The sequence below is a fragment of the Bacillus rossius genome, chromosome 7 (assembly GCF_032445375.1).
Source record: "Bacillus rossius redtenbacheri isolate Brsri chromosome 7, Brsri_v3, whole genome shotgun sequence".
Classification (NCBI taxonomy): domain Eukaryota; kingdom Metazoa; phylum Arthropoda; class Insecta; order Phasmatodea; family Bacillidae; genus Bacillus; species Bacillus rossius.
Window position 1 is genome coordinate 18765623 of NC_086335.1, and position 20844 is coordinate 18786466.

At 36.6% G+C, this 20844-nt stretch overlaps 1 non-coding gene across 1 annotated transcript; it reads left to right on the top strand.

Moving 5' to 3' along the window:
- Positions 1-20145: 20145 nt before the first annotated feature.
- On the top strand, positions 20146-20216 carry Trnag-ccc (transfer RNA glycine (anticodon CCC)). The gene has a single exon. It is a non-coding gene; the product is annotated as a tRNA-Gly (tRNA).
- Positions 20217-20844: the final 628 nt, after the last annotated feature.

Sequence of the window (20844 nt, forward strand, 5' to 3'; positions counted from 1 at the left end):
GCCGGGGGCGACACTAAAAATATTTAGTTCCGTGGACAAACGGAAATGCAAATTCAAAGTTTAAATTTCAATTAATCTTGATGTAAAGTCATACAAAATTGTGGCACTACATAACGTTACTCAACGTAATAATAGGGAGCGTAGACTCGTTTATGTTCCGCATATCGCGCAAGTATGTCTAATCAGCACATGCCAAAAGTAATAGTGCTTCATAGATGGGAGCTCGTTCCAAATGTATACTTCTTGCGCAAATTCGTTTTTGTCCCAAATCCAGAAAACAAATTCTACGAGTCGCCTCTTTACCTTATCGTAGCTTTCGGTAGCGTGGCAGCTCGTTATGCACCCGTTCAAGGCACGGCCCCATGCATGCTGATCCCGGCATGGACTGCCCGGTGCAGAGTCTAAGCATTTTACACTTGTCTCGCGACGGAGCTCCTCGACACGTCCGCGCGCGGCGACTCGCAGTCCAACACTCCCGGTGGCACGCAGTTCACACCTCGGCCGGCACTCAGGCGCTGGTGACGTCAGCCGCCAAAGCGAAGTTACCGCTCCCAGTAGCCGGCCATACAAACAAAATCGATATATAAAGTGTTTAAGAAACTAGAAAGAGATCAAACAAAGAGTAACCAATAAAAGAACTAATCACAATAATTAAATAATTAAAAAAAATACAGCGACTGACTTTTACATATTAAAAGGGTAAATTAAACTGGAAATATATCAGTAAAATCAGAAAAACCAAAATAAAATAATATAAATGTGGCCTGGTGGCCACAAACCACCCCTAACAAAAAAGTCTTTGATAAATAAAAATAGCTAAAGATAATCACCAAATTGATAGGTGACACAAGCAGTACGTTAACAAAATTTAGTAACTAAAATTATGTTTTGCTTAGCTCACAAGAGACCTACAAAAAACTATGCAAATAGAAAAAAAAGTTAAAATTAAGAAGATAAAAGAGTTGAAAACCCTAACATCACAAAACACATAGAATATATGACTAGATACCATTACAAATATCCACATAACATTAGGTAAATCTTAAAAGCTAAGACAATAAATATCCAAATTTTATTAGATCAGCCCAAAAACCAAGATATTCAAAAAAGTGTAGTCCAACAGTTCCGGATCGATAAAATCTACTTAGACACTTCGATCCAGCAAGACGAACCTAAAAATAATTTAAACGTTCAGGTCCCGCCTTACAAATTTCCTTAAATGGCTTAAATGTGCTTTTTTTTACCTTATTTAGCTTTTCGACGTCTTGCAACAAAACGGTTACAGGTCCTAAAAACTTTATAATCCTGAAAGGTCCATCATAAGCATATTCTAATTTTGCAGTTTTGTACACAGCTTTATCACTTAGTATAAATTGCTTACACAATACTTCATCTCCTACTTTAAATTCATTATTCACTCGTCCTTTGTTATAATATTTACTCATTTTATTTTTAGCTTTTTGCAAATTATCAGCTGCTTCGCCCCACATTTTTTTCCAGTAGACGAGGACTTTGAGTAATCAAACATTTCGGATGCAAACCCCAGCAGTTAAGTAAGGGATGCGGTACGTTTCTCCCCAAAAATATTTCTGACGGAGTAAATTTAGTACAGCTATGCACAGTCATGTTAAATGCTAAATTTAAAATATGGATACAGCGAAAGAACAAAAACCAATAGTAAAGTATGACTCAGTATAAATCGATAATAAACGGTAAACAGTGTCTAAAGTACACGTAGTGTATTTCTTACCAAAAAGATTTAATTTATATTTGATACTATGCCTAAACGTAAAAGAGGAAGAGATCTTGCAAGTCTTGAAGCAAAACGGCTCAAACAGAAAGAACAGCGGAAAAACTAAACAGCGGAAGATCGTGAAGGACGCTTGCGTTCCCAACGAAGCAGAATGAGCGCCGTGAGAAGCAGAGAAACCGAAGATGAACGACGTGAACGACTTGAAAAATCAATAATTGTGAAAAAATCTTACGAGAAAAGTTTGCAAAAGCAAGCCTCCCATGAAAATATCACTCGACGAGAAGCACAGGTGAGGACCAGTAAACAGTACAATCTAATAAATGAAGTATTTCACTATGACCCGACGAAAAAATAAAACCAACACAATTACGTCATCATCGGTAAAATGAATAACATCTGCCAAGACTGTTGACGGTTACCAATGCCAGACGTACAGAGAAGCATGCCAACGCTTAGGACTACTGGAAAAAGATAACCACTGGATTTTAACACTACAAGAAGCCTCACTTACAGCCTCAGCTGAGCAAATCAGAGACTTATTCGCCATAATTCTAACAACATGTGACCCATCGAATACGAAACATTTATGGGACTCCTTCAAGGAAGGTATGAGTGATGACATATTGCACCAAATTCCATAAGCTAATCCAGAACTGACCATCGAATTCAGCGATGACATCTTCAATGAAACATTCGTTTGGAAAATAAATGTTTAGCGATAAATAATCATACCTTAGTACAACTTGGGATGCCAGCACCGCGACAAAATTCTTTTTGTGCACTTAGTTTCGAAATTGAAAAGGAAAGAAGCTACAAAATCCATTAACTACTTCAATACATTGCTCAAAACAAATCACGTCTCAATGGCAATCAAAAATAAATATACAACGTGATCTCGGACCGGTTCAAGAACAACATTGGTAGAATTATTTACTTGGACGCACCAGGCGGTACCGGGAAAACCTTTCTGATAAATCTATTGCTGGCAGAAATACGTGCTAAACCACACATAGCATTTGCACTGGCATCATCTAGCATTGCCGCCACACTTATGGAAGGGCGACGAACTGCCCATTCCGCCTTACAACTACCGTTGAATATAGCCGAAGAACAATTTCCGGTATGTAAAATCTCAAAATCATCTGGGCGAGGTGAACTTCTAAGACAAGCTTAAATTATCTTCTGGGACGAATGCACGATGGCGCATAAAAAAATCACTTGAAGCCATGGAGAGAACATTACAAGATTTGCAAGGAAATTCTGGCGTGATGGGAGAAGCTTTACTCATACCCTCCAGAGATTTTCGACAAACACTTCCGGATATCCCCAAGTCAACACCAACAGACAAAATTGAAGCATGCTAGAAAAAAAAACAATATCTCTGGCCACACGTACAAACATTGCGACTAACAAAAAATATGAGAGTTGAACTATCGAAGGACGAAACAACAGCACATTTTGCTCAACAACTTTTACAAATAGGCGACCGGCCTCATTGAACTCAGTGGTGGTTTTTGCAACATAGCCACTACTGAAAACTAACTAATCGACCAAATATATTCAAACATGGTTCATAACTATACCAATCCAGAGTGGCTATTTCAGAGGGCAATTATTAGCAACTAAAAATGATATTGTCGACGATATCAACTTCAATGTACAAAAGAAAATTCCCGATGAAGAAAGAATCTACAAATCGATCGACACGATGGTAGACGTTAAAGAAAGTGTCAATTTCTCTACAGAATTTTTAAATTCTTTGCAAGTACCCGGAATGTCATTACACTGCTTTCGGCTGAAAATGGGATCTCCGATCATAGCTACTACTAAGAAATCTGAATTCACCAAAACTTTGTAATGGAACGAGGATGATCGTCAAACAGCTATCGAAAAATATCATTGAAGCCGAACTTATGACTGGAAAGGACAAAGGACACACAGTATTTATCCCCAGAATACCACTGATCTCTACTGAATTGCCATTCCAATTTAAAAGACTGATATTTCCAATCAAATTAGCCTATACCTAGTTATACAATTAACAAAGCACAAGGAAAAACTTTAAAATAGTGTGGTATTAATCTCAAAGACTCCTACTTTTCTCACAGTCAATTATAAGTAGCTTGCTCTCGAGTACACATATACACTCCGGATAAGAAAATGGAAATTGTTGTTTATAAACAGGTTGTTACCTCTTGTCTGAAGAAGAGGGACGGAAGGGCAAGATTTTCAATCACAGAGATGTGGTGCAAAAGTACGTGAAATAAATGTTTATTGCTAACAAAGGTTTTTACAGTAACAAATCATCCTTTAATACACCAATTAAATAAGCTTGACTTTAAATTTCGGAGACACCACTTTAAGGAATAATACTATGAGAAAGGCCACGTTTCTGTGAACAAAAAAATAACAATAGTTAAATACACCTACCTTTAAATACAAATTTACACAAGTTTTATTAGAGCCATTATCTGGAGCCGGCAGGGATAGTAAATTAATTTTACATATAGGAAATATCCTTGTTACTAACAAACATCAAAATGACATTAGCAAACTTTTTACAACTCAAGTTCTGGTCACTTTCAAATTTTACGTTAGTTCTTTTAACAACCCTTGATCTTAAAATATCCAAAGAAATCAGTTTACTGTTATACAAAAATAAAAGATACCATGGTGAAGTATATGATCCATGACAACAGAAATGAAATAGAGTATATCACAGTTTAAACAACACCATATAACTTGGTTTCTCTGGTTATGAATATATCATTTAAATTCTTTTAGCATAAACTCTTACAGTGCTATAATTGAAAATGAACAATTCTTTAAAGTTTTTACAGCACAATATTGTTAGACTGTTTTTCTGGTATAGTGTGTATGTGTGTGTGTGTGTGTGTGTGCTCAATCTTACCTATCTTTATGTTTCACTACGCCCCAAATTACGTGTTCCAAACTCCGAAATGTTTACGTTTTTACGCACACTTTAATTTATGCTGTTATAGTAGCGAGTCTTAACTAAATATCAGGCGACAACCACGGTGGTACTATTATTCCTGTGTACACCCCCGCCGATATTGCGGAGAGTCTTATTTTCATTTACTCGCCTCGTGCTGTAGCTGCCTGGAGTTCTACTCAGCTTTGGACGCCTGCTGAATGCTTGCCTATTGCAGCAGCTGACCACGCTGAGAAGTATTGGGTCGGCGCCTGCCACTCGGTGCTGGCAACATCGGTGCGGACTCCTGCCGTCACTACTTCTCCAGCTCCACGTCGTTGTTGTGTACTGCTGCTAGGAGAGATGGTCGGTACACAAGCACTGCATTGATCAGGAACGTATTGTTACTTCGTGAAATGTTTAGTCGAATACTGCCACGTAAATTATACATTGGTTACTGACGTTTCAAAATGTTACGTCATTTGTAGTCCTCAACGTTACTGGTAGATGGTATAATTTACGTAGTGCGTATGACATCAACCCCTCGTTCGACGCCTGCCCACTGCTACCATTACTCACTGCCGTTATAAATCTCATGTCCAGTTAAACACATTTATATCCCGTGACTTCTTCACGAGACATTCCCCTTTATTCAACAGACAGAGCAAATTTTTCTATCTCCTCACTCTGCGAAAATTTCTAAGTCCAACGATTACTATTTCATTATGAAATTTCTCTAAGTCCGTCGTTGACTTGTTCTTTCAACTGAGCCGAAATATTTTCAAAGTCCCTTATGGACTTAGTTTCTGACGGCGTCTCTTACCGTATTTTCCTGGCAGTAGCAGTTGGCACGTCCGCGGGCAGCGTGATGGATGAGGCCGTTGGTGCGGGTCGTGGTCACCGCAAGTTCACGCAGCCGGGGTGAGTCAGGGACTGACTGACGATCCACTGGAGTGGGCCGTATTTATAGTCCGCTGGGCCCCGACCGATCACACCGAAGAACAGTCTGGAAGCCCGTGGCGGAAGTTCGGCTCGTCGGTAGTTCCGGCGCCAAGCCCGCGAAGCCGATCTGAGTCGAAAGGACCCGAGCGGGCCCGATGGCTTGCTGTCAGGCGCGCAGAATTCAAACAGTGCGCGCCCCTGTGTTGCGGTTGGTATCCAGGCGACAGGCAGGGGCAAGGTCTTGAAATTCATCAAAGTTACGAAGTGCGAAATGTAGTTAGAATATATTTTAAATAAAATATTTGTAACTTTTATATTTTAAAGTTTATCATTTTATTCCAACTCCCACACAATCTCATATACTACCCGAGCGAAGCCGGGTACCCCAGCTAGTAATACATATTTATCACATGGCTTGACCCAGATTTCAAGTTATGTTTATTGTTTTCTTTTAAAAGTTAAATTTTCTGAACCTTGATACTTACTTTATTTAAAATATATGCGTTTCTTAAAAACAAACTACTTGCAATTTAACTTCCTTTTGTTTATCGGCGATACGGTGGTCCATTCGGCGCATACCTTTTTTCTCTTACATATTATCAAGCTGCACTGCAAGACGGGATTTCATTGGGCCTATGTCCTCGGTGGCTTTCCCTGTTAGCCCTTATCTCTCAGTTGACCTGCTGGCAGATTGCTTGGTAGTCAGTCATCGCGAACAGCCGGGACGAACAACCTTTACGTGGTTGTAACCATTGCGGTGCTAGCCACTTCGACCTCTCTGCGACCTGTCTCGCCTCTCCAGCAAACCGATTAGATCACAACATACCAAGGGTGCATTTAGAAGTTTTAATAATTTTTTATCTTCCATGTTCAAACTACCATCGCTAGGTATAATCAGAAACAGCTCCACTTCCCACAACTTTTCCTACAGTTAACCTGTTGACAGCCGAACCCGGCTCATGCTGTAAGGCAAGTGGTAGCTTCCTCACTACTACAATAACACCCGTGTTGTTAAAAAGAAAGTGTTTGCTCAGAGATGTTATTCAAGAAAACGAACCCAATATTTTAAACAAATTTTCATGGTTACAGACTTTAACATGACCATAATCATTATATATACATATAAATAAATAACTATACATAAAAATCAAAACACAATAAGTTAAAAGACAAATTTCAATTGAAACTTACAAATAAATAAAGATTTTTTTTCGTTGAAGGGAAAATGTCATTATATATGTTTAGTCCTCTAATGAAATTAATTATTATTGTGTGTACAAATTTTATTAGTCAGCTAAATTCAATGTTAACATTTTTGAGAAAATATGTATCAAAAAGTTTTTTTTAATTAAAAATGACTATTTTACTAAACGATAATATCTTAAGAAATAACGTGTTAGAAGTTTTGAACCAATAAAAAATAATGATAATTTATAGAAATAACTTTGTCAACTTGGAATGCAAAGCTGTTTGTACAACTAAGGCATGTTTTCAATCATGCTGTAATGTACCCGCGCCCAAGTTCACTTTTTGCACGGCGTCTTGCTAGCCTTCTTGCGACACAGTCCCCTCATTCGTATTCAGAGCAGGCCCTTTCGCCAAACCCCGTGGGGTTAAAGTCTTTTCTGGGGAAATAAACTGAGTACAGGGCTTTCCAACAGGTAATTAACCCTTCAAATATGTGCTGCGTGCATATAACAGAAATATGAGCCACTGAAAGCAAGGCAAAATATAAACGTTTGCTAAAAATATTTTTTTAATGTAGTCAATAGTACACAATCTATACAAATAATTGAACTATTCTGGATAGAAATTCTATACAATGTATGAAGTTATAGGAGAAAAAATATTTGATATGCTGTTTTATGTTATTTATAACTAAAAATTACGTTTTTAAAATTTTGCCGTGTTGTCTAATTTTCCTTTTGTTTGTCGGTTAGTTAGTCTGTTTGTTCTTGCACTGATTGAAAACCTTTTTATGGATTTTGATGAATGTTTTTCTTTAAATAATATGATATATTTCTAACATAAAAATTAGAATATTTATAATTTACAGAATTATAACACTAAAAAGGTTAAAAAAATGGTGAGAGTAGTTTTACGCGACATTTAAAATTTTTTGGAACGATGTTTTGTACTGTAAGGTGATTTAAAAAGTATTTCTTATGCTGATGTCAAATATGATTTTACTTTTCCTGTATAATTTAAAGTTTTTATATAATTAAATTATGAGTTTTTTAAGGGACATGAAGACACCCCTGGCCTGAACAAGCGTTTTCGGATGCAAAATTACGTATAACGTCTTTAATACTTGTTTATAATGACGATTGTGGCACATTATTTAGATACCTAATAATGTAAATTTATTATTTAAACTGAAACTATTAAAAAATGTTACATTGCAAAAGTGAAAATAACTGAAAATTTAAATTTAAGTTGGTTTTCACCAATGTTCTCTCTTGTAACATAATATTTTTGAAAAGTTTCAACTAAAATAATTCATTTACATTATTATCTAAATTATTTTGTACAATCTTAATTATAAAAGAATAATTAAAGTTGTATGGTCTATTTAGCATCGCTAAAAGCTTGTTCAGACAAGGGGTAAATAATACCCCTTAAGTAAATGAAATTTTTGGACAGTGAACAATTTATTTGAGTTTCATTAAAAAGTCGCGTATTTTATAACCCATTATGAAATTGCATTGGACTTGCATTACAGTGGAAAATAGTATAATATACCATACTCACTTTAAAATTCTATAGCTGTTACAAAACACAATGGTATCTGACAAATTAATTAATTGTCTTCGCTGATTTCACTTTTGACGTGGGTTGAAACTTCTCTTCCTCGATTGTCTTCCTTTAGCAGTGCCATCTCTTCTTAGCATGAAGCAGTATTTCGCAATCATCTTTATATCCCACCTTCCCTGGTATTTCTTTTCCATGTCCTTCATGTCCTGGTGAAAAAGTTCTCCTTGTTCTTCACTGACATCGCTCAGATTCGCAGGGAAAAAAAACAATATGTGAATGTAAGAACTAAAGATTCACACTCATGTTACATCCTAATTTCATGAAATCCTCCAACATTAATTTAACCATTCTTTTGAACTCTGGATGTTTTTTGTTACCTAAAATATTTCTTTAAAAGAAACCCAGGCCTTTTTTTGTACAGGATTCATTGTATTTTCGAACATACTCTCTTTCATTAATTTTCTGATCTGCGGTCCCACAAAGATCCCTTCTTTCAATTTCGCAGAAGATATTTTCGGAAATTTTGTTACCAAGTACTGGAAGCAGTCACCTTCTTTTGGAAGTGCTTTAGTGAACTGAACTGCTTCATTAATCCGAGTTTAATGTGAAGAGGAGGTAATAGTACCTACCTTGCTTTGTTGAACAAGTGGTAAATTTATTATGGTCTGTGAACCGGGTTGTAGGGTTTTTCTTTTAGGCCAGTCTGTATGCTTCCAGTGTTTGTCTTTGGCTCTGATGTACTATTAAAAAAAAAACTCTACATTTCTGTGTAGCCAGATTGTAGACCATGTAGCATACCCATACCTTTTAAATCACAGCAAATTTTCCAATAATGTTTTTCATAGTTCTCGCATTTTAGCATATTTCTGAGATTTTCATATGTTTCCTTGAGATGCACTGAGTGCGCAATGGGCAATGAACCAAATAAATTTTTATTGTGTAAAATTACACCTTTGAGACTACTTTTGCATGAGTTTATAAATGATTCCACTCACTTGGACTGTAAGTGGCGTTAAAGAAATTAAATATACCCTAAAAATCACAACAATAAACTAGATAGTCTTCTTTTCAACGAATTTTATTAATTCTTTCTCTCGAGTCCTATACCAAAAGAAAGAATCTCCAGCTCGTAGGAGATTTTTTTTTGTTTTCAATCTTGATCCAAGAAATTGAGCAGCATCCTTTCTCAGATTTAAGTCACTAGTTAAATCGTTAAGTTCGTTTGGAGTAAACATTTTGGCGCAGAATTTTCTTCGGACTTGTAATCGTCAGCATTATCACATTCATTTTTTAACTGCTCTCCTGTAACAAATTTTTGAGAACGGGAGGTGGAACTGGGATAGAAAGAGATTCACAAGGTATAACTGGTCGTATGTCTGAAGGAATATTCGGATATTGTATGTCCTTAGTTTTTGTTTTATGACCTCGAAAGGTAACTATACAGAAATAACAGTAGTTAATATGATTTTGTTGCTCCCTCCAAACCATTGTAAAAGCAAAAGGCATTGATTTTTTTGGCACCATTTTTCCACAGTCTCAGTCCCTCGACACATGTACGACATACCTTGTGCGGTGCCCAGTTTTTGTCTTGATCACCAAGATTTTTTGCCGAAGTAAGCATAATAGACACTTCTCACAAAACTACTGATATCTTGTCTTTGCTTAGCAGTTACATAACTACCACAAATATAACAGAACACGTTTGGGTTATTTAAAAACTTACGGGAACTCATTTCTTAAATATAACCTCACACTACAGCATGTAAACAATGAATTACCGTTTTCCTCCTAAAGCTAGCTGGGTGTAAAAAGTGTTGCCAACTATTCCCTCTTACTAATAAAATTTTCCCTTCGTAATTAAAATTTCCTTTGTAAAATTCACGTTTAAATAAAAAAATGAGTTTCCTTAATTTGCAAAAAACTCTATGTGATAAGAAAAAACGGATTTCAATCTGGAATTTGCGCAAAAAATACTTTAGGAACACCTAAGATCAGAGAATAATAGAAAATTATGTTTCATAGTGTAATAAATCATATTTCCGTAGCTAATATTGGGTGTCATTTGAATCGAGGAAAGAATGTTCCTGCCGAGAAACCTGAGCTAGTGCCGTTAGTTTTCGTGTGCCAAATCTACATAGCGACACAGATTTCCTTAGCTTTTGTAACGCATTTGAGTCTCATATTGGTTGCATTCCTGACAGATAAATTACAAGTTAAAAATAATACGCCGCTTTGCAGAGATATTAGTAAATATAATTTAGTAGTTCAGTATTCACGAAATTCCTTATATGTAATTGAGGGTACATGTTTTCATGGTACTACTGTTGAAGGTGAATAAAGATTTTAAATTTTAACTGTGCAAATATTGCTTTATTTGTTGATATTAAAGCAAAGATTTACTAGACAAGCATATTGTCATTTGTAGTGTAAATATTTCTTATGTGCATCAGTTATGTTATGCTCAATTACACAGAGTTTATAAATATAAGTATTTTGAGATCAACTTTCACAGGTAATTATGACAATTATTTTTATATTTTACATGTATGAAAGTTATTTATCATTCATTCATAGTGACGTGTTGGCTGGATTAACGTGCAGTTATGTAATCAACGGACACTCTACCACTAATGTCAAGGATTATAAATTACGCCAACCGGATGACGTCATGGGTACCATCTCGTATACGCCACCTTGTTTTCGTCTTTTAGAGCTTGCTACCGCAAATATAGTATTTTTACCCACTAAAGAAAAGTATTGGAAATCACCAGATTATCAACAGTCGTAGCATCCATTATCTTGGCCACCATTTTGAAAAGAACTGTAAATAAAAAATTTAAAATTCGTAAATATTACAAAAATCAATAACAAATCTATCTATTTATATATTAATTGGTTCTGACAATTACTGTTCTCGGTTTGACTCTTGGTCGATGCAAAAAAAATTTTTTTTAGCTTAAAAATTATTTAAATATCGTCTCACTTGAAAATTTTACCCTATAAGTAAATTTGTCAGGGCCAAGAAAAAAAAACAAATTACAAACATTTTATAATGTAAATTCCACACTACTACAAGTACGAAAATTATTAGTGTTATAAGTGTTTTTCGATTCCTGCATTTGCTACTCACGAATGAAAACGAGTTCAGAAGCCCCATCACTTGATGTAGGATTATCCATTTCTTCGTTTGAAATTCATCCCCACAAAATCTGTGTCACGATTCTTCGTAAACGGAATCTTTCGTGCATAGAAGCGGTCTTAAGCTCCAATTAACGAACATAGGTCACAGGGTAAAGTTAGAGACACCAATTCCCAGCGAAACCTTTCTCAAAGACACCTTTATGTTAGGAGATCAGTACTATGTCACCGACGTTAGCTCTCCGATTTCGTCGATCTTGCTTCTTCACGTTGGGCAATACTGTTCGAAGCAGGTGAACATACCTTACGTCTTTCGGGTTAATTTTCGTGGTAGAATGCACTGTGGAATTGTATTCGCTAATAAGGTTTGGCCAGATATCCAGCCACTTGTAAGTTCCATTAAATGTTAGTTGACGCCACCAATTGGTGCCAATATTTCTGTTGACTCTCTGAACTACAACCGTTTATTAAATTGTGCTACAAAGATCTTATTCCACATAAACTATATTTATACTGTGCGTAAACAAATCTCAATATTTTCACACATTATATATACTTGCGTAAATAAACTCTAAAATTATCTTACAGATCATATAAATTGTAGTATCAAAGTATCAAATTATAACAATATTTAATATTTAAAATACAAATAAAATTAAAAAGTTGGTATGAAAATAATATTATAATTTACTAATTACATCCGAATTCAAACGTCTTTAAGTGCAAAACAACTACAAGGGCTCATATATTTTTATTTGTTCTTAATATTTGTACTAATTTTTATAGCAATATTTTATTAAATTAAAACTCTAATCGCTCATTTACACGAAACATTACATTAATCTACTAGAGGATTAGGCAATTAGTATTATGACAATGTTTCAAAAACAATCGTGATACATTACTGTGTGTTCCATTATTTCCTGTTATAAAAGCTGGAAATGAAAATTAATAAAATAAACAGTACCTGATCACACCTTTAAAAAATTCTCAGTTTTTAGCACTACTCGACTCGACTCGTTGTCAAAATATGCTAATCGTGCACTCCTCATTATTTTAATCCATGATCATGGAAATTTTAAATTCCTATCGTCTCGAAATAGCGGAATGGGTTTAGGGTTTCATTCCAAAAAACATAACTCTATCACGTGAAAACTCTGCCTTCTTGCCTGTTTGTCCGTCACTGGCTTCTAGATTATGAGCGACAGCAAGGAAGTTAAATTTTACGAACTTACGTTGCCTTGGCACAAAACTGAAAATTTCGTTCTCTCGTTCTCCTGCATTTTTATACAGAGGAATCCCAATATACGCAAATAATATAAATATTTCTTTATACTTGGAAATATGTGGTGCGTTTAGTGGTGGCCAATTTACCTAATTATGTTTGTTATTAATTATTAAATGAAGTTCAAAAACGTAAAATATTGTTTAAGCTTGTTACCTATTTTAGAACTTTTTTTCTCGTATCTCCAAGCAGAGTTCAAATATACCTATAAATATAACACTAATGTCTAATAAAGAACACATACCTATATTTATAATATATGTTAGTCTGGTCATCAATCAAACGATTCTAGCAAAAGCAAGATTGAAGTTGGAAGTTTAACAGCTTTTGTAGTGTAGAGCCCTAAATAAAATATATTGTTCAGTATATCAAATATATCTTCCCAAAGGTCACTTTATAGATGTAAATAGTGTGTTGAAATGGAGATAGATCTTGTTTAATGTTCTCTTTGACGAGGTTATGGGAAGACGGTTAAACACAACTAATCTCAATTTCGAGCAAAAACAAAACAATTTCTCAAAAATTAGATTAATTTATAATTTATACGCCTCTTAGCAATTTCCCTCATCTATGACATTCGTAACTTGTGGTTGGTAGTTTGTATCTAGTAGGCAGATCCAAGCGATCTTTTTGTATCTCGAAAGAATAAATTTATCTTTACTTGACGATTTCATCTTAGGAACCCTATGGCATTTGTAAAATTCTCTGGGTGTGTGTCCGATAATGCAGCTCTGACTGATTTTCGAAAAAGTTTTAAGTCTTTTTGGGTCGACTTTAGCAGCGGCTCAGTCTCAGACAGGCGTAGCATGGGAAGTTTACTCCCTCTATTCTTCTGCAAGTGTCATGTCGCAGGCGATGGCTAACTCAGAAAAACAAATTAAGATTCCATCCCCTTTCTTTTTTCACACTTCTCTTTCCTAATGTTATTCATCACACCTCACTTCAATTCACAAACAAGCGCTGCCTGATTCACACTCTCAGTCTTTGTTTTCCTCTTGCGCTGAGCAAGGAACCTATCCTTTTCATCGTCCACTCCTTTCGTGCGGTGAGACATCAGATATCCCATCAGCGTGGGGCTGAACTGTCCCCGAGTGACCAGGATGATGAATTCGATTGCGAAAAATGAGCAGGGGGAGTGAAAGGCCTTTGTGTTCCCTACTATGACAATAAAAAAGCAAATGTATGTGAGTGTGTTTTGCAAGAGGCGGGAGATAGAGCATGATCTCCCAACTTGAGTTATGGGTCGAGGGGGACACTGTCGCGCTATCGGCTCCCCCTCGAGAGTGGCTGAGTCCATGCAACGCACAGGCGGTCGGCCAAGCCGCCAAGCAGGAACAACCAGTGGCATTTCGCCTGTGTGCGCGAATCACTGCCACTTCCCGTGTAGTGAAGGAATACATAAAATAATAATACATTGAGAGCATTTACTTATTCAAGGGCAATATAACGCACGTGTGTATTGTTAGTTACTGCCACTTTGGCATCATCGCTGTTAGTGTACGCATGTTTTGATTGCGTCCAACAACGTTCAACTGTGTCGGCATGCCGTGTTTCCACGAAAAACCTTCCGATGAGTAGTTTTATACCACAAATTGATGCTTGATAATCAAATGAGTTTGTAACTCGCACCATATACGTTGGCTACATCTCAGTCCAGCCAGCACTCTATCTCTGTTCCAAAAGGAGCATCCAACTATTCCATGACTCTTATGGTCGCTTCCAGTAATCCCTCTACTAGCTTCAAACACATTCACTCGATTGACATCCCTCATTAAGAGACAACCTGAATCAAATTACACCACCAACTATAAATGAATAGTCGGTCTCACCCAGCACAGGGTACATTCAATTGACAAATCAAAGGAAATTAGACAAACACCAATACGAATACTACGGCAGTAGTAAAAAAACACAAATATTACATCACTTTTCTATCCTGGTGTAAAAAAGAAACTGGAAAATTTCCAACTGACACATGATAGCAACGATTATACCGATAATGTTGGCATCGAGATGAACCAATGAACACTCAACGCTCTTAGGTTTGTAATCCCGTCTATCTATCCTGATACTGGTTCCCCTTGCAGCTTCCTTGAATCACTTCTAGTAAATGTTTGTCGGTGTAGTTACTTATGGTAGGTCGTACCAGATGCAACCCTAGATTTCTCTTAATTGTGTTGTACCTAACCATCCCACAAGTAGGCCTAACTACTATTGAGAAATAAAGCAAAAAAATGGTACTGTAACCAACGACTTCAATCATAACTTAATGAGAGCGGGGGCAAGTGTGAATGTGGACGCAGTCAATATGAGAGGTGTTCAAGAAGTTTGAAAACATTTCGTAATAAATATTTCTTGTAGGTTTACATTGGGGTTGTAAACTCGCAGAGAGGTCTTGATCTCACGGCTACCCTGCTTTTGAGTAACAGCATCTAGCCGGTACCGACACGAATGAGTGGAACTTCACATCAACACCCGACTGCAGCACGCCCACAAGGGATCATGAAATCAGACAATTCCAAGAGATACTACAGACAGCAGACGACACGTGACGGCTAGATGTCCCGGCTTGTATCGCCGACACCGACACTCGTCCCTCGCTGCCGGCTTCCCACGACAACAGCACGACCGTCGTGCCAGACCGCAACATTTGTTGGCCACGTATGAAATATCTCATACACTTCTCTCCACTATCCTGTACACGGCATCGTCTACCCGACTGTCGGGTAGGTGTGAAATGGGCCTAAGTCGATGCGAGGTGCTTGGGGAAGGAATTGGTACGGCCTATGGTGCGGCCTAGAGTGAGCCAGGAGACCTTGGAGACACCACATCACTATGAGACGAAACCCATGTGGGAACGAGAGGAAATGCGAGCACGAGGTTTATGCTGGTTATTTACGTGGCAGTTGGTCTGAGACACTGTCACCTCGAGCGCGCGGTGGCTCCTGCCGACGGGAGAAGATATCAAAGCGAGACGAGCGGGCTGGAGGCATGCGGATGGATGTCGCCGCCAGAGGGAGGGCGTGCACGCGTGTTTGTTTTCCTCCAAGTGAAGTTTACGACGGATTGGGGCGTGCTCGCCTCCCCCCTCCCCTCGCCCAGGGCACGGCGCTTCCATGGAAAACCCTTTCTGGCGCGCGTCAAAGGGTGCAGAATGCCGTAACGCTGCGCGGAGCGTATACTGCGCTCCGTTTACGAGCGAGCCGGCTCGTAAAGCCCACCCTCGCCGCCGCGGTCGCCCGCACCAGAGAGTGGGGAGCTAGATGCCCGCGCGCTCGCGTCACGACCTGCCCGGACTGGCGAGAGGCGCAGAAATTAATCAGGGTGCTGAGGGAAAGAGAGAATAAGAACGAAGCTGGCATTAAAAAAAAAAAAAGGTTGTGCCAACGCTCCGGAGTTTATGCCCGCAATTTACGACATGATAAACTAAGGTGGAAAGGTGGTTTTAACCCCCGCCACTCGCTCACCCGAGCCGTCATATCTCCTCCAGCGCTCGCCTCTCCATTACCGGTCGTTTAACGATCTCTTGTATTCGAGGGGAAGGCCCGGTGATTCAAGAAGCGCAATAAATTTGTCATCCTCGGTGACATTTACCGCCTCTGATGAAAACGGCAGCGCGGGGTAACGTATGGGCGAGTAAAGGGCGTTATATCTTGGTTCGCGGTAAGGCAAGTGCGGGACGAGGAAAAGATGACACCCATCCCCCTTTATCCTCCCCATAACTTACTGCCAGGCTGGCGATGCTGAAAATATTATCCTATTTTAAGGCACTTCAGCGTATCACGTAAGCGCAAGGGCCTGAATGCAATTGATTTAGGCTTACAAAATCAATGTACCCAATGGTATGGATAAACTTAAGAACTGCGTTATAGAAAAGTTTTGGTAAGGGTGCGACAGAAATGCCTATACTATATTTAAAAAATATTAATACATTTATTAAAGGTTGTCATTCGTGACGACCATCAAATAGCATATAATGTTTTAAATTTGAAACTTTAACCTGAATATATCTTGGTATTATATGTTGTAACGGATGTCATAACTCATCTCAAATCTTAGAACTGTTTAAATACAAACAAAAAAGGTTAAGAGTCGTCGTTGTCAAGTTGTAGGTTTTTTTTTTTTTTTTTTTTCAAAAGATTTAAAAACCCCATGCTTTACCAAATGCTTAGGTACACTTCCTTCAAACTTCCATATTACATTATTATATTGGTTGTTATTTAATCATGACCAACCCTGTAATCGCGGACAGGTCAAAATAATAAATACTTGCTTAAATTTGTAAAAAAATAATTGCACCAGTTATGCGTAAAATATTTTTGATTAAGTTACTTTAATTGTTTAAACATAAATAAAGTGCTGTGCTGATTTGCGAAGTATTTTAAAAGAAGGCTCATTCATATAATATTTATAAATAGTACAACACTAATAATGTATTTTCAAAAATACTAATAGTATACTAATAGCCTGATGACTTTGCAGCTCTGTTTAATCGTGCCTATTCAAATGTAGCCACAATTGCCAAAGGTGTATCAGGATTTAGAGCCACAGGGATTATGCCTCTGGATGTTAATATATTTACAAATGAAGACTTCAATTTTGAAATAGAATGTGTAAACCAAACTACAGTGCCCCAGGCTTCCTCTTCACAACAGGAGTCCACGCCATCAAATGAAATGACTACAACAGAACCAATTGCCGCACCCACTTCTACATGAAACCGTCTTACAGTTTCTTTCGAAAGTGTTTCGCCTCTACCCGCAAAATTACAATCAGTGAACAATGTTTTGAAAGGTAGAAGAAAACATCATTCAGAGATATTGACTGCCACACCACCAAAGAAGAATCTGGAAATGAAGGCCCAAAAGAAAATCGAAAAAAAGAAGAAAAAACCTAACAAATCTGCACAACGAAAGAAAACAAAAGTGGACACTACATCAAGAAAAACTCCAGCAAGAAGATCCAGAAGGAACTTAAAAAATGGAGTTTGCTACAAGTTATACATCTTCAGAGTGCGACAATGTTGATAACAGAGATCTTTATGACGACGCTACAACTGATGACATTTCTGAGTGCGATAAGGGAAAATGCTTAGTGTTTGGTGAATTTGGTATGGAAAATGAAATGTGGTATAGATGTACAGTTTGTGGGCTTTGGGCTCATTCACTCTGTACTGGATGGGAGAGTCCTGAAGTCTACACTTGCGACTTTTGTGTACGTAAAAATGCAAAATGATTCTAAAGAATCTGTAAACGATGTATAGGTACTGCTTACCTAAATCTTTTTTAATGCATACCTAGTCTAATTTGGATGTAGACTAATTAGCTGCATTTTTATATTAGGGCCAATTGTACCATGTAAATGCTAGCGCCCTGTTCATATATTATCAATATCCGTTAATGTAGCCATAGTTATCCAAATGGCTGTAAATCGCTTATTTCATTCCAGTTTTAAAACATGTTAACATTTGATGTTTTGATCACGATTGCCCCATATCATGATCGCTAATACCCCAAACTGTGGGTAATGGCAATCAATGTAGTACATGTACTTAATATATATTTTAAATGTTAATGTTTTGTTAAAGATCAGTGGGTGACTATAAAATAATATAGTATAATGTGTGCCAAAAGTGTATGATTTTTTTCACTTCGTTAATAATGTTTTTTATGTTTAAAAACTGATTTCTGCTTAAGTGATCGCCATTCCCCCCTGCTCCCCTACTATCTCGAAAAGTTTCTCGAATGAGCCAATTAAAAAAAAAAAAAACGTTAAGCGAGCATAATTAATTTATATAGAATGGATCAGCAAAACCACACGATTAAAATTCTTTGATGCATAAGCCTTGTAAAGATATATTCCCAAAAATTTAGCAAGTATGGCTTTATTTTGAAAGTTTATCAATTGCATGGTTATTCATTGTTTCGTAACAAAAATATTACATAAAAATTTGTAGTCCCAGTCACTAATAATTTTATGCACAGCGGGGAAATCAATGATTATAACATGATAACAAAGATACTTAAATTTTATACAAAAATATTATATATATTTTTCTATCAAATGTTCTCGACTCATCGCAAGCTCTGAGACAATTTTAAGAAAAGCATACGTACAAAAAATATTGTTTGTTTTGAAATAAGTTGCTATGTTTTTAACTATTTTTAACATATTAATTTTATTTTTACTTTTAATGTTCAAATTTTATAGGAGGGCACAGAAATCCTTATTTAATTTTTTATACACAAATATGTGTTATTATCTTAGCTTAAGGTTTCGTAGAGGCGCAGATCAAATAGAAAATATTGCGCGCTAATTAAATATTTTTTCACATGGTAACCTTAAGCTTAGCACTTTTGAGAAACCAATTTTAAAAAAAGAAAACATTCTGCACGCAACTGACTTGGAAAACTCCATGGTTTTTAAGGCGCCTAGCATAAGATCTTTTTGACGTGACGTCTAATAAAGATATGAACGTCGGCTGCACGCACGAAAAAGTGTCCCGTTACGCACATTGTTCCGTTACGCTATGTCCCGTTACGCGCATTGTTCCGTTACGCTGTGTCCCGTTACGCTCATTGTTCCGTTACGCTGTTGGCGAGTGCAGTAATAATAGGTTATGTTACAATTGACTAAAAAATTATGGTGATTCATATAATTGATGATAGATATTTGAGTACAGTTTATTTATATGAAAACTTGTTTATAATTATATTTAAATTTTATAGCTAAACCCCAGTTTTTAAAATTAACTACAAGTCATCTACACGTGAACTGTTTCGTCGACTGTTTATAAAGTGAAGTGAAAAGTTAATGTGGTTTTCATTGCTTATTACAACAACAATTTCGGCAATAAAAGATAATTATTCTTGCATTTTAAAAATCTGATTACTAGTATAATTTCAAGTATTTATTCTTTTATTATTAAAATAAAAATGATTCAATTTTATTCATAAAAGTATGCAATCATTTCATCAATGTTTTGTTATGACGTCACGTTAAAGTATCGTCCGTAAACCGACTTAACAGAGAACCAATTTTTTTTGTTGGACATCACCTACCATAACTTTAAATACTGTATGTCATTGTATGCGAGTGAATTGGTGAATTACAGATAGTTAATCATAAAAGATAATTTTTACCTCGACGCAAAGCATATTAAACGATGAAAGACCTCTTAGCAACAGGATCATGATAATCAATCAAATAGTGGACACTGTTTGAATGTGTAATTTACGTTATAATGCATTCCGATAATTGTTATTAATAAATCAAAACTTCCAATGCAATACTTATACAATATTTATAAATAATTCTGACATTATCTAATAAATTATGTGAGCACCGCTGGTGTAGTGGCATCATGCAAGATTCCCATTCTTGCGACCCGGGTTCGATTCCCGGGCGGTGCAGTTCTGTTCTCCTATGTAAAATTACTTTTTATAATGTAAAATCATTATGGAACAATTAAAGTAGACCTGTAATTTGATAACTACGACAGTTAATACTTTTATATTTAGATGGGTTATTTATTGCATTTGAACAGTTGTTGGCTTTGCGATTAGTTTTAAGAAAATCCTATATCACTTATAATGATTAGATAGATTTAGATCCAACTTTTCAAATTTAAAAATTTGTGTTTTATTTGTATGTCGTCACGTGTGGCTACAGTACAAATGTTTTAATTTTTTTAACAATAATATACGCATATATGTCGTACTCTTAACAAAACTATTGTATAACGCAGTTTTTAAATTTTATCCATTCAATTAGAAACTTTGATTATGTAAGCCGAAATCGTTTTCATTCAGGCCCTTGCGCTTACGTGGTGCGCAGAAGTGCCTTATAGTAGATCTGTTTGTATACACTTAAAATAAAAAAATGAGATAAATTAAATAAATAAGCATCGTTTATTAATAGACATTGTCGAAGCTGTCAGTGATGTTTTGAGTAGTAGGTTTCTGTGGAACGCTCCATAACCGACTGCTCCGGGCCTGCTATAAACTATAATCGGAGCAAGTACAAAGCAATTCCTCGAGA